General features: G+C 46.9%; 1 protein-coding gene across 1 annotated transcript in view; it reads left to right on the top strand.

Annotated features, from left to right (window-relative positions):
* Positions 1–15,443, top strand: part of LOC308154451 (zinc finger protein GLI2-like) — a gene marked incomplete at both ends in the record, with an annotated part of 63,248 nt that overhangs the window by 129 nt on the left and 47,676 nt on the right. The gene's annotated exons all lie outside the window — the stretch shown is intronic.

Below are 15,443 nucleotides of genomic sequence, written 5' to 3'. Positions count from 1 at the left end.
TTCACAGCCCAAAACAACCCTTCTCTGATTTCCACGGTTTTCTCGGTTTTCTAAGGAAACATTCGCAATCGCAAACGATCCACGGTCTTAACAGAGAAGGATAGGGCAAGAGGGGGTATGAACATGCACATGAAATATACATTTCAAAGATAAAATGCTGTCTTGGGAGGAGATGCTCCTGGCTCCATTCCACCCTGATAAGGCTACCCAGAAGCACCTGCAGTCAGAGGTGACTTACAGTAGAGCACTGATATGAATGGTAATGTAAGCTGGCTCTAAAAGAGCATCATTAATACTGAGCAGGTATGCTCACAACACCTCTGTGACAGGGAGCCTTCACGTAAAGAAAGACACCTGGTTCCCGTTTGGCGACATAATTGCGGCTAATGGTTAATATGAAGAGAAGGGCGGGGGCAGGTAAAATGGGTGTTTGTGTTGGAATTAATGAAGAGGAGCACTGCGCTTCTTTCACAGCCCCCCCTGATAGAGGGAGAGACACAGAGAGAATGCATGTTTTAAAGATGTCAGTGAATGCGTGATGAAAGCCTGCTATAATGAGATTGAAAGACCTTGTTCTTACCTCCAGAGTACAAAAGTAATAAATTAGTAAAAATGGCTGGTAGGGTGGTGGACGACATGGTCCTTCAGAGATTGACAAAGATGCAGATGGAAGGCTACCTTTGAAATGCTAATACAACGTGTGATTTAGTGACATTTTTACTGTTTAATGAAGAGCTTGGTGGCCTGCCATCAAGAAATTTCCATTAATTGTTAAAGAAAGAACAAAGATGAAAATGGGGGCATTTTTGCCTGAACACTGATGTCATGCCAGAAAAATAGCCAACTTAAGTCATTTTCATACTCTTGTGAAATGTGCAGTAGTCCCTTTTTCTTATTTCTCTCCTTATTTTTGACTGTATATTTGTTCATTATAGAGAGGCATTTTGAATGGAGCAACAAAACTGGTAATTCTGTGATGTCGGAGTTTTCTATCTGCCAGGGACTCCCACAACATTTTCGTTTTTAAACCAAGGTTTATTGTTTTTGCATGTTCAGAGCACCTAACAGGTTAACATACTGTACACACATGGCAATTAAAACCGTGTTACATTTTCTACATACGTTTTACTAGTCCAGTATTACTGGCCTTGACAGAGGTTATTTCAGCTTACTGAATCCAGAATTCTTTCTCTCATTTCAAGAATGAATCATAGAACTTAACTGTAGGAGCATAACTAAGGTTAATTCATTAATTTGACCAATTAAAATATTTGGCTGGCACAAGCAATGTTAAGTATATTTGAGCTGGTACTAATAACTAGCATATTTTGACTTCTACATGGCATTTAAGTGTGTCCATAGCTTTGGAGAGACACAGAGAGAATGCATGTTTTAAAGATGTCAGTGAATGCGTGATGAAAGCCTGCTATAATGAGATTGAAAGACCTTGTTCTTACCTCCAGAGTATAAAAGTCATAAATTAGTAAAAATGGCTGGTAGGGTGGTGGACGACATGGTCCTTCAGAGATTGACAAAGATGCAGATTGAAGGCTACCTTTGAAATGCTAATACAACGTGTGATTTAGTGACATTTTTACTGTTTAATGAAGAGCTTGGTGGCCTGCCATGATAAAGAAATGGTGATTAATTCTTGATGAGAGAAGGTTTTTTTGACAAAAACCCAAACATGTATGCACTGTAGAACATGTACTAAATCTGAACAACTTTGATAGTGTTGTAATCCTTTACTTTAGACCAATAGTAGTTCATTGATGTCACGTTTCACTACTGGTCATTTTATTTCTAGCTTTTTTTTCTTCATGTTGTCTACAATTGCTGAAATCATCTTTGTGGCACTGAACTTTCAAATATGGTTTTAATAAGAAGCATGCACCATGGATTTTTTGTTGACGTTTCAGACCTCAGTCTTGGTTTATGAAGAAAACATTTGGTCGTCCGTGGACTTGAAATCATAATCTCTTTATGTGATCAGCCCTCTAATTTAATCATACTCAATGGAACCAATTCACCCCCCCCCTTCACACACCACACACACACACACACACACACTTACACACACATGCTCTGGTTTGGTCATGTTTGAATATTCTCTGTGGTGAAGGCCTTCATTTGGCCAATCGTCTTCTGTGGAGAAGTCCTCTGAGAGGAGCTTTAAAGAAGGTTGATTCAACTTTCAAAGGCGCCTGGAGAGCTGCTGTGATTACCAGGCCCAGCCCCCCCCCCCCCCGCCCCCCTGTGCCACCGCCTGCCTCGCTGAGGGTGAGGATGAGGGTGAGGCTGAGGGTGAGGATGAGGGTGAGGATGAGGGTGAGGGTGAGGGTGGGGCTGAGGGTGAGGATGAGGATGAGGGTGAGGGTGAGGGTGAGGGAGAGGATGGGGGTGAGGGTGAGGATGAGGCTGAGGATGATGCTGAGGATGAGGGTGAGGATGAGGCTGAGGGTGAGGGTGAGGGTGAGGCTGTGGGTGAGGCTGAGGGTGAGGCTGAGGATGATGCTGAGGATGAGGGTGAGGATGAGGGTGAGGATGAGGCTGAGGATGAGGGTGAGGATGAGAGTGAGGATGAGGCTGAGGGTGGGGCTGAGGGTGAGGGTGAGGGTGAGGGTGAGGGTGAGGATGAGGCTGAGGATGAGGGTGAGGATGAGAGTGAGGATGAGGCTGAGGGTGGGGCTGAGGGTGAGGGTGAGGATGAGGCTGAGGATGAGGGTGAGGATGAGAGTGAGGCTGAGGGTGAGGGTGAGGGTGAGGGTGAGGGTGAGGGTGAGGCTGAGGGTGAGGGTGGGGCTGAGGGTGAGGGTGAGGGTGAGGATGAGGATGAGGGTGAGGGTGAGGATGAGGGTGAGGGTGAGGGTGAGGGTGAGGCTGAGAGTGAGGATTAGGGTGAGGATGAGGCTGAGAGTGAGGGTGAGGATGAGGCTGAGGGTGAGGGTGAGGATGAGGATGAGGATGAGGATGAGGATGAGGGTGAGGCGGAGGGTGAGGGTGAGGATGGGGGTGAGGGTGAAGATGAGGGTGAGGGTGAGGCTGAGGATGAGGGTGAGGCGGAGGGTGAGGGTGAGGATGGGGGTGAGGGTGAGGGTGAGGATGAGGATGAGGCTGAGAGTGAGGCTGAGGGTGAGGCTGAGGATGAGGATGAGGCTGAGAGTGAGGGTGAGGATGAGGATGAAGATGAGGATGAGGGTGAGGATGAGTATGAGGATGAGGGTGAGGATGAGGGTGAGGGTGAGGGTGAGGATGATGCTGAGGATGAGGGTGAGGGTGAGGGTGAGGGTGAGGGTGAGGATGAGGATGAGGGTGAGGGTGAGGGTGAGGGTGAGGCTCTGCCTGCTAGCCCAGAGCCAGGGCTAGGTTCCCGGTGTGGGTCTCTGAGTGATCACACCTGGCTGTGTGGCTGGAACACATTACAGTACATGATGCTGGGCGTTCCTCTACACGGGCAGGGGAAGTTGGGTGCCCAGCATTGCGCAGCTGGTTTCCATTTCAGAGAGGAGATCTATGATGGATCTCTGTCTTGATCTCTGTCTCTCACAAAGATAAATCAGGAAGAACAGCCCGGTCAGAACGTTGTGCGGCTGATGAACGTGATCTTGTGAACAATGAACACGAGGTGAATTCTAGTTCGTATTAATATCCTTTATTTGAACTCGGGTATATTACATACAACATAGAGAGAAAGAGCTTGGGAACGCTGTAGTGAGTAGAGTAAAAAGCGCCAATCTAAATGACTATTTCACATTAAAAGTAAAAATGAATAAAGATTGAATAATAAAGCTCTTTTCTTTTAAGGGTTTGATATAAATCATCCTTATGGTTTCCTTATCAGACTTATTTTACATATTATCATTTTCATTATCGCTACCATCCAATAGATAGAGTATTCGAGAGTACAACTGCCATATCGTAGTTCTGAACCTGCATCCCTCTCCTCTGTCCTATTACGTAAGGATGAAGTGTCACCATAGTGTAATCTAAATAAGCACCATGCTCTCTCACCCCTCCCACACCAGGCCCATGTTGTCCAACAGCATGTGAGAGAACTGGCTTATTGTGTACCGCGTTAGTGCTAAACGCCTCAGCTGTCTGCCAACACGCCAAGACAGAGCAATTACTTATCACAGTAATATGCATTATTATTCCTGTTGCCAGACACAGATAAGTGAATATGCAGTATGAGAGGAGGGGAAAGAGACAAGGTCCTTGAGCTTAAAGGGATGGTTCAGCCTTTTTGGGGGGGGGGTTTTGGTGAAATATCATCTTAACCTGAATATGACTCCTCATAGGACGGTAGTTCTCTGTTCTCTGTTTAGCTACCACAGCACAGAGGCTAAATAACAGTTAGCAGCAATTCCTCCAGTAGACAGGATACTGACAGACCCTGAAGTTAGCGTCGTTTAAATTGCATGCCAACATCTCCTCAGATAGACTTCAAACAAAGCTTATTTGCGAGTGACACTTGAAAGGATTTTAATGTGAAAATCAAACAATGACAGTCTCTTTAATCGATTTGCTGAGAACCGGAAGTATTTCCTCACCATAGACTCACACACAGCCACTATGTTTTGGTTTGGGTTTCAGCAACCAAGCACTCCCCTTGTTCGACAGGCCCTCGACCGTGGAGTGATTACTAGCAGTGAACAAAAAAGTTGCCGATGTCGTGTCAGTAAAGTGTTCCCTTGTCAGATAGTGTTCCCCCTCTATTAATTGTGGTTTTACAGGGCATTTGAGGCAAGGCTGATAAACAACAGTATAACATGATTGACAATCTTTACTGAAGTAGTAATCCATCCGTGATTGCAAAAGTAATCAACCATTAGGGTTCATGGTATCGTCAATAACATCATAATTAGTCCTCATGAAACTGCTTTGGAGGACCCAGTGTCGTAAGTGTAAGTGTCATTGTTATTTTACAATAATTTGAAATATAACAATAATATTTTGGGGGGGCATATTGGGAACACTATCTGACAAGGGAACACTCTCTGACACGACACCAGGGAAGCTTTCACTACTGCTCTATGAGGACAACTCAGGGCAAGATGATATTTCACCTAAACATGAAAACCGTCCCTTCAAAAGCACATTCCCAAGCACACTCCGTGGAAAAGTAGACAATTCTAATATACTGCCCCTGTTCCAGCACTTTATTGTCAGTGTGTAGTTTACTACGGGCTGCAGGATTCTTGTCACCTAAGTCATGCCCACCTCTGAGAGCAGGCGCCAGCGCTATTACAGCCACCGTGTTTTATACTCCTGTCCCAGCTTATTTATTCACAACAATTTCCTCTCTATCAAAGGACACGGCTAATGCAGAGTTTTAATATGTTATTTACACATAAAAACAAGCTATTTACAGCTCTGTATGTGTGCAGAAAGGAAAATGAATGGGCCACCGCTCCCCTCCGATCTGTTATATCAGAGTTTAACAATCTGGATTGCTAATAGAACCATTTATCATGGAGCGGTCATTTATTTTATGTTAGCAGCCCAGGCCCCCCGTTCCCAAAGGTCTATGGAAATGGGGTGCATATAATGAACTCAAGTAAGAGTCACTTTGTTTAAAAGTGAAAACACTACTCGAGTCAATTAAAATGGGTCCAGGTGCTCTGGGGCTCTGTCTGGTCCTTTTGATGATGTTCCTCTTGCTGTGTCTAGCGCCCTGCTCCCTGCTCTGTTTTTATGTTGCTGGAGTGTGATGGAAACGGCCCTATAAAAAACGCTGGCCCGTGACTCCTGGACTGCAGCCCGTGTCGTTTATTGAGACATGGCTTCAGCGCTTACTGCTGGATCTGGACACCACTGCCCTCGCCATCCACGGGGCTCTGGCTCCCCTTAATGAATTTAAATGAGCACCTCTATTTCCTCTGACAGCACGCATCTGTCTGGTTAGAGAGGCCGGGCAGACTGGAAGGCTTTATGCGATCTCATGGACTTTTTATGATTTCGAATCCACACATAATTTGGAGGACATTTAGAGAAATCATCTATTGTGGAAATTGTACTTGAGATTTTCTAAAATGACTCTACGTATGATTCGTATTCTATAACACTTAACAATGTATGTCGAGAAACACTATTTCTGTATATTAGTATTTGTTATGTATTAGAATAATACACATTTGGAAAAAAATAATATTTACCAGCAAGATAATCTATACAATTTCTAACTGTATGTGATTCGTCATGTTTTTGTATAATTGGTGAAATTGAGATCTGTAACAGATGTTTAAAAACCGCCAAAAAACGTTTTTCCAGAGGATTAAGCTATTGTGTGACTCTCTGTTGTCTCTGCCTACTGTATGTCTGTAAACTACGCCAGCTGAGTGGGTGATGGTAATGATTTGATTAACTGACTGTGGTGGCTCATGACATATCTTGCCGGGAGTGAGTTTGTCATGTGTGAGGGAGATTGATGGGGAGCGCCCCTTCTCCTCCCTGCTCCCCCCTGCTCCCCCCTGCTCCTCCCTGCTCCCCCCTGCTCCTCCCTGCTCCTCCCTGCTCCTCCCTGCTCCTCCCTGCTCCCCCCTGCTCCTCCCTGCTCCTCCCTGCTCCTCCCTGCTCCTCCCTGCTCCTCCCTGCTCCTCCCTGCTCCTCCCTGCTCCCCCCTGCTCCTCCCTGCTCCTCCCTGCTCCCCCCTGCTCCTCCCTGCTCCTCCCTGCTCCCCCCTGCTCCTCCCTGCTCCTCCCTGCTCCTCCCTGCTCCCCCCTGCTCCTCCCTGCTCCCCCCTGCTCCTCCCTGCTCCCCCCTGCTCCTCCCTGCTCCTCCCTGCTCCTCCCTGCTCCTCCCTGCTCCCCCCTGCTCCTCCCTGCTCCCCCCTGCTCCTCCCTGCTCCTCCCTGCTCCTCCCTGCTCCCCCCTGCTCCTCCCTGCTCCCCCCTGCTCCTCCCTGCTCCCCCCTGCTCCTCCCTGCTCCTCCCTGCTCCTCCCTGCTCCCCCCTGCTCCTCCCTGCTCCTCCCTGCTCCCCCCTGCTCCTCCCTGCTCCTCCCTGCTCCTCCCTGCTCCCCCCTGCTCCTCCCTGCTCCCCCCTGCTCCTCCCTGCTCCTCCCTGCTCCTCCCTGCTCCCCCCTGCTCCTCCCTGCTCCTCCCTGCTCCCCCCTGCTCCTCCCTGCTCCCCCCTGCTCCTCCCTGCTCCTCCCTGCTCCCCCCTGCTCCTCCCTGCTCCTCCCTGCTCCTCCCTGCTCCTCCCTGCTCCCCCCTGCTCCCCCCTGCTCCCCCCTGCTCCTCCCTGCTCCTCCCTGCTCCTCCCTGCTCCCCCCCTGCCTGCTTCTGCTGAGTCGAGCCGGCCTGTAGAGAAGATGTCAAGTAGTAAGCACCTAGGCCTAAACAGTCTCAGTCTGGCTCCTGGACCTGGGGCTAGGCCTAAACAGTCTCAGTCTGGCACCTGGACCTGGGGCTAGGCCTAAACAGTCTCAGTCTGGCCCCTGGACCTGGGGCTAGGCCTAAACAGTCTCAGTCTGGCTCCTTGGACCTGGGGCTAGGCCTAAACAGTCTCAGTCTGGCCCCTGGACCCGGGACTAGGCCTAAACAGTCTCAGTCTGGCTCCTTGGACCTGGGGCTAGGCCTCAACAGTCTCAGTCTGGCTCCTAGACCTGGGGCTAGGCCTAAACAGTCTCAGTCTGGCTCCTTGGACCTGGGGCTAGGCCTAAACAGTCTCAGTCTGGCTCCTGGACCTGGGGCTAGGCCTAAACAGTCTCAGTCTGGCTCCTTGGACCTGGGACTAGGCCTAAACAGTCTCAGTCTGGCTCCTGGACCTGGGGCTAGGCCTAAACAGTCTCAGTCTGGCCCCTTGGACCTGGGACTAGGCCTAAACAGTCTCAGTCTGGCTCCTTGGACCTGGGACTAGGCCTAAACAGTCTCAGTCTGGCTCTTGGACCTGGGACTAGGCCTAAACAGTCTCAGTCTGGCTCCTTGGACCTGGGGCTAGGCCTCAACAGTCTCAGTCTGGCTCCTGGACCTGGGGCTAGGCCTAAACAGCCTCAGTCTGGCTCCTTGGACCTGGGACTAGGCCTAAACAGTCTCAGCCTGGCTCCTTGGACCTGGGGCTAGGCCTAAACAGTCTCAGTCTGGCTCCTGGACCTGGGGCTAGGCCTCAACAGTCTCAGTCTGGCTCCTGGACCTGGGGCTAGGCCTAAACAGTCTCAGTCTGGCTCCTTGGACCTGGGGCTAGGCCTCAACAGTCTCAGTCTGGCTCCTTGGACCTGGGGCTAGGCCTAAACAGTCTCAGTCTGGCTCCTTGGACCTGGGGCTAGGCCTAAACAGTCTCAGTCTGGCTCCTGGACCTGGGGCTAGGCCTAAACGGGCTCAGCATCCCTCAGCCCCAGGGAGGCAGAGTGGGAGGGAGAGATCAGGGACACAACAATGGGACAGGCCTGCTCACTTGTACCGAGCCGAGGAGGACTAACACTACTACCCAGGTTTTTTTTTCGGGTCATAAACATGTGGTATTATTACCATGACAACCATAGGTAGCTATCTGTGCTCGGCTAAACACGGTTACTATTTAAGTGGTTGGAGTCGGTGTGAAGGTGGAGAGTTGGCCAGGTGCTCGTTATAGAGTATAGACGACTATGAATGAATGGACTTTATTGTCATTGCTACAGTACAGGTACCAAACAACGAAATTTAGGAGGGGTGGCTCCCCTGGTGTTAGGAAAGGGAAAAAAAAAAACTTTTAGAAAAAAAAGAAATCACAAGAAGGGAAGGAGCTGGTTTACATAAATAAAGGCTATGTACACAATCCACTGTACTATACTGTACAGACAGACGACTAGGGTTGTCATATTGCACAATAGTATTATTCCACATTTATTTAAAGTGTCGCAGTTTGCAGGCTTGAAATGTACATGTTTGTGCCTCAGCACTACACTAGAAGATGAGTTCGATTGCGAGGTAGGTAACCCAGGTAACCCAGGCTCCTGGACAATGGCTCCTGGGGTAGATGGATGGAGAGGAGCCTGGCTGTGTAAATAGTGTTTTAAGAGAGGTGTGTTAGCGATAAGGACAGTTTCTTTATCACCTCGGTGAAGTCTGGGCCGCGACAGTGAGTAATTGATGGAGGCTGGAAGCGCAGCGCCGCCGCGGTCTACGAGCTGCGCAGGGAGCACTCGGGGGGTCAGGCCGCTGGCAGAGAAAAATGCGCCCCAAAAAGCTCTGCGTCCACCTCCCTACTCCAAAAGGACAGCCACTAATCTTCCTGAGATCTTTTTTTTCTCCCCCTCTGTCTAAATGAGGCCCTTCCCAAGGAGGGTTCACAGGCCTTGTTGAGACGCAGGAGGAGGAGAAAGGAGCCCCCCCCCCCCCCCCCAGACGATGGGAGGAAGGCTAACGCTTCCTTCCACACAGACATGTTTTCTCTCTCATTCAGAACGGCCTCCTTGGCGACTCTGATCTTAGCATGCTACCATAACTGTCATCATCAACACTTGGATAAGGCCTACAAAATGTGATGGGGGTGAGGGGGATGATTTTAATCACAAAACAATTCACTAAATAAAATGTAGTTTTCGGCTTATTATTGCAGAGAAATGAACAGCACACTTCAGCACAGCTATCAGAGTCCTCAGTGGATTATATTAGCACCATTAAGCGTCTTTGAGTGTCTAGAAAAGCGCTATATTAGTCTAATGTATTATTATTATTATTATTATTATTATTATTAACCAGTGTTCCATTCAAGTCATTGGTAGCAGCTCTCTGGTTGTGTCTCCTCCACGTATCTCCATCTCTCCCACATGGAAACACTCCCGTACTGACGGAGAAAACAGAACCATTGTGGTAATGGGATTTTTCTGCACACATACAATTCTGCGGCTCTTAAACATTTTAGCTTGATGGCTTTGCAAGATGCCCTCTTCCTTTTATCTTGAGTTTCACTTGGGGCAACTGGCTGGCCAGGAGAGCCTTTCAGATTACACATACTAAGTGAAAGAAGAGTGTTTTCTCATTCTTTTGTCCATTTATAGGCAGGCAAGTTGATTGCCCGGATAAAAAAACGTTTTACTTTTAATATACACATGTTTTTTTTCTTTTTTTCTTGCAATAACTGTTTGTGACTGCCTGAGACCCAGTCATTAAAGGGACCTCAACTTTAAAAATGTGCTTTAAAATGAATGGCCCAGATACTCCAGATACCCGAGAGACAGTTACTGTATGTCATTTTGTCTTCCTCGAAATTTGCACTGAAGGAAATGCAGAGCCACTGCAGTTGTATTGAACGTATCTAGATTGACAGAAGGATGTTTGTTATGGAGAGCAAAGTTGTTCTGCCTATCACACAGAAGGATCAAAATAAAAGCATGTTTTTATTTTTTTTACGGTTTAAAAATTGGGTGCACTTTATTCCCAGTGCTGCCAGAGCCCAAAGTACGTAATAGTGAGCTTTGGGGCAATGTCTGAAGACATAAATCTCTCAAAGCCATTAGAGTTTGCATGCACTGAGCCCAAAAACAACATGCTACATTCCTGGAGATTTACAAGTGTTGGGAGAGAGGTTGGGAGCGATATATGGATGCTTTAGGGGATTAAGCCAAACTCCCCCACCTCCTTTTTTCTCATTCAAGAAGCAGCATGCCATTCCCAGCATGTTCCCGTTTAGCCCTGCCTGCAAATTACTCCTTGCCCCAGCATCTTTGGGATTTGAGCAGGTCCCCCCCTCCTCCAGACCCAGCCCTCTGCAGCACAGACCCAGGGCAGGGTGCTGTCCTCTGTCCTCAGCTGGGGAAAGAGAGGGAGTTTTAGAGGTTTAGAAGACATAAGAAGATGGCACCACCCAAGCCAGGAGCCCCAGTGATCTCCAGCCAGTGCTGTGAGTCAGAGATCCAGCCCCAGCCCTAGAATGTTAGTTCACTGTCTGACAGTGCAGCCACAGAGCCGCGGATTACCCCAATAATAATAAACAGATCGGGGGGGGTGGGGGGAGGATAGCGTGAGGGGAGCGAGTGTGGACTGGGAGAGCGCTGTACCTCCTTGTGTAAACAGGTCAGGGCGTGGGGAACCGGGAAGGGCCGCGGCGTCTAGCCTCAGACCAGACTGACCAAAGTTTTCTTGCGGCCCACAGACACATCTGCCTTCCGCGGAATAAAAACACCACATGTTTAACGGTCGACCCCGGTCATAAACTGAGGGTCTCTTCACCCATGACTATGTGTCCTATATGTCTTGAACACAGAATGAAAACGGTGGAGATAGAACAAATACATCTTAAAGTCGTAACCACCAAGTACAATCCTGGGTAAGTGACGGTCCCATATGTGCAGTATATATGTGCACTCTTGTGCTATACAGATATACTAAACGTATGTAGAGGGAGTTTATACAAGTATATATAAACCCCTCAAAAAAAGTTTGGAAACGTTATTTCAGTCGATTCTTCCTCCCCTTTATTACCAATTGGTATTGTATTTTATATCGTTGGAAAGCCTGATTAGTCATCTTTACAACTTGTAAGGATCATGCATTGGTGGAATGAGTTACACAGCTAAACGTGTGGGTAGCGGCCCAAAAGAATGTGCCAAAATCCCATGCAATATTCTTCTGTTGGTATTCACTCTCGTTTTGAGCTTCAAGTGCTGGCAGGTGTATGTCAGTCACAGGTGTGTGACTGGCACCTGAATGGCACCTAATTGACAGGAATGATATTCTGGGGCCAGTGGCGATCCCATATCTCCAGAATCTGGGACCTAACTCCATCCTCCAGGATAACAACGCTCGCCCCCACAGAGCCAGGATCATCACAGAGTACCTCCAGAATTTGGGAGTGGAGAGGATGGAATGGCCTGCCGTGAATCCAGACCTCAACCCAATTGAACACTTGTGGGATCAGCTTGGGCGTGCTGTACGTGCCAGAGTGACCAACGCAACCATGTTGGCTGACTTGCGGCAAATCCTGGTTGAGGAATGATCAGCATGAGGAGGAGGTGAGAAGCTGTTGTGACTGCGTATGGATCTTCCACATGCTACTGAGGTCCCTGACAGTGTCAAATGAATAAAGTGTAAAAATGGCCAACATTGTGTTGTTTTTTCCTTATTACTGTGGGAGAATGCAATCATCCAATCCACCAAGCAACTCAAAACGAGAGTGAATACCAGCAGAAGAATATGGGGATTTTGGCAAATATTTTTGGGCCGCTACCCACACGTTTAGCTGTGTTGCTCATTCCACGAATGCATGATCCTTACAAGTTGTGCCTCGTTGTAAAGGTGACTAATCAGGCTTTCCAACGATATAAAATACAGTACCAATTGGTATTATTAAAGGGGATGAATAATCGACCGAAATAACGTTTCCGAACTTTTTTTGAGGGGTTTACGTATATACGTTTCATATGTTTTGATAACAGAAAAGGCTTATTGCCAGGCTGCAGTGTAGGCTGTAACACTACGGCTGTAACACCCATCCTTAGCAAGCAGTGCCTTGACAAAACTGTCGGTCAGAGTCGACAAAGTTGGCACTCGCCGTCTCTCCACTGTCTCACACTAGGATCTATAGTCTCTCTCTCTCTCTCCACTGTCTCACACTGGGATCTATAGTCTCTCTCTCTCTCTCTCTCTCCACTGTCTCACACGGTGAGCCATAGTGCTCTTCCTCCCCCCTGAGCAGGGGTCAACTGGACAGCAGACCTACTAGGTTTGATTTGGTTTGATTTGATTTGACTCAGGTGCTACTGACCTCTGTGTCCAGACAGAAAAGAACAGATCTAGAACTACTGAGCATTCCAATATATCACTGTGGCTTCAGCAGGGTGTGTGGAGGCTCTTTGTGTGTGTGCGTGCGTGTGTGTGCGTGTGCGTGTGCGTGTGCGTGTGTAAAACACTCCTCATTTGCATGGTAGGGGCATGATAAACGGTTCAAGTCCAGCACTAACACATCAGGTTCAATCAACTATGAACACCGTGATTCGTTGAATCAGGGTTGTTAGTGCTAGGCTGGAATATGCTGCCCTGGGGTCCCCAAGAATTGAGGAGAAACTCTGGACACGAGGACACCCTTGGGTGGGGCCTGGGTCATGGGAGACAGCATCGGAGTGAGAGGGTTCAGTGTTTGGTTTGTGATGTAGCATTGTTTTCTTCCTCTAAACGCAACTTATGAATAAGAGGACCCTACACTCCGGAAACCTTCACCCTCATAAAAACATAAATACCGTAGGTACCGTCCTCTTGCCTTGATCATTATGAAGAGGTTGTGCAGTCAGGCTGATACAAATACGTTGTGGCTGGCACAAAGACTCGATGAGGAAATATTTCCCATACTCAGCATGGGTCCGTTTCTAATTTCATCTGACAAAAGAAAGAAAGGGCGGGAGGGCAAGACATGAGAAAGCTGTGGGGCGCGGGCCGAGGCAGAGCCGCGGGAGGCAGGGTGGGTGGGTGAGGAACAGGGGGTTTAGTTTGGATCAACAATGAGACCGCACATCTATTCAATCCCCCTGCTTTAGTTGTCCATCATAATGACATGTGATTTGGTTTGGATTTAAGCCTGGTTAGCGGGAACACCACCACTGCTTCCCATGCGGTTTTGCCCCATACAGAGAGGAAAATGTGGGTTTTATGAGGCCATCTATCTCTGTATCGCCATCGGAATGAAATGGATGAGTTATCGCGTGGATATTTGATATTTCATGATATTAAGGTTTTCTTTTTTTCCTTTCTCAATTTGTACATTTGTCAGTTATTCTCTTTTTGAGACATTACCGTAGGGAATAGGTGTTAGGGGAAAAGCCATTGTGTTAATTTGAAACATGAGTTTTTAGGAGTGTTGTGAACTTTATGTCAGGAAGTTATTTGACGGGCGCTTAGTGGCATAACACACTTTGCATGCGCATATTATCGCAAAGTTCCTGGTTCGATTCCGGCCCGTGACATATTTCATTTCAAGCCTTTATTTCAACTCGGGGACCACTGAGAGGGAGTGCCTCATTTTCGGTGCGGCCGAGTGTACAGGATTTACAAATACATTGCAACACAATAAATACATAAACATACATACAGTGCAACCATGTGCAACCATGAAAACACAATAGGAGCAATAACAATAATAATGACACATTTCAACAAGGAAAAATCAAGGCAGGTGCAAATAGATATGCAATGGTCCATAGTCATTGCCTTGAATTCACCAATAGATGGGAGAGAGTCTATTTTAAAAGTGCTTTGTAGCAGGTTCCAGGAGTGTGGAGCAGCGAATAAAAAGGCAGTCTTTCCATGTTCTGTACGCATACAGGGGACCTTTAGAGTAAGACAGTTATTTGATTGGGTGAGGTAAGGGCCAAGATTCTGACTTAACAGTGAAGAAATGTACAGTGGCAAATTTCCAAGAAGCGCCTTATAAATAAACAGATACCAATGCCTATTACGCCTCATTTCCAGGGAAGACCAACCAACCATGTTATATAAAAGGTGAGTGTTGTAGTTAGCACCCGTGACAAATCTGAGGGCAGAGTGATAGACTGAGTCAAGTGGCTTTAGCGTTGAAGACGCAGCATGTCTATAGATCACATCACCATCGTCCAAGACAGACAGGAAAGTTGCTTCCACAATTATTTTTCTGTACGACAAAGGAAAACAGGATTTGTTTCTGTACAAAAAGCCAACCTTCTGACGCAGCTTGCTGACAAGGTTATCAATATGATACTTAAATTGAAGTTTATGATCAATCCAGATACCAAGATACTTGTACTCTGAGACTCTCTCAAACTGTGGTTAATACATAGACCATCATGATCAATCTTTTTGGTATTCCTAAATAACATTAATTTAGTTTTACCAGCGTTCAGAACCAGTTTAAGCTTGAGTAGTGCTTCTTGAAGAACGCAAGCTGCAGTTTTCAGTGGCCAGTTGTACTGAATCTGCTACACAGTAGAGTAGACCATCGTATTGTCAGCATAAAAATGAGTTTGGCAGTTTTTTTAGTGCGGAGGCAATATCATTTATGTACAGAGTGAAGAGGATTGGGCCTAATATAGAACCCTGCGGCACACCTTTCAAGATAGGCAAAAAATCTGATTGAAAGTTTCCAGCTCTTGCATGTCATCCCTCCTCTCTCTCCCCCATCCTGCCTGTTAACCTCTACTGTCTCTATACCAATAAAGCAGAAATGGCCCAAAAATAACAAGAATAAAATAATATACTATATCTTAATACGTTTTTTTTATTAAAAAAGGTTAATTTATTATTATTATTTTTGTTTAAATATATTTTGGGGGCATTTCTGCTTTATTATATATATCTATATCTATATCTATATATCTATATATATTATTATTATTTTTAAATAAAAGGAGACAGACTAATTGCCTTGTTAGCATCTGGAGATTAGCAGCTGGAGATTAGCAATGACGTCTAGTTATGACTGCTTTAGTTTAACATGGAAATCAAAGCACAATTGAGGACAGAAATACTGCAGTGTATTAGTCTGTTAATTATAAATTGTT

This window comes from Nansenia antarctica (genome assembly GCF_963989245.1).
Source record: "Nansenia antarctica genome assembly, chromosome: 3".
Classification (NCBI taxonomy): domain Eukaryota; kingdom Metazoa; phylum Chordata; class Actinopteri; order Argentiniformes; family Microstomatidae; genus Nansenia; species Nansenia antarctica.
The sequence above is the reverse complement of the archived record's forward strand: the minus strand, read 5'-3'. Positions and strand labels throughout refer to the sequence as shown.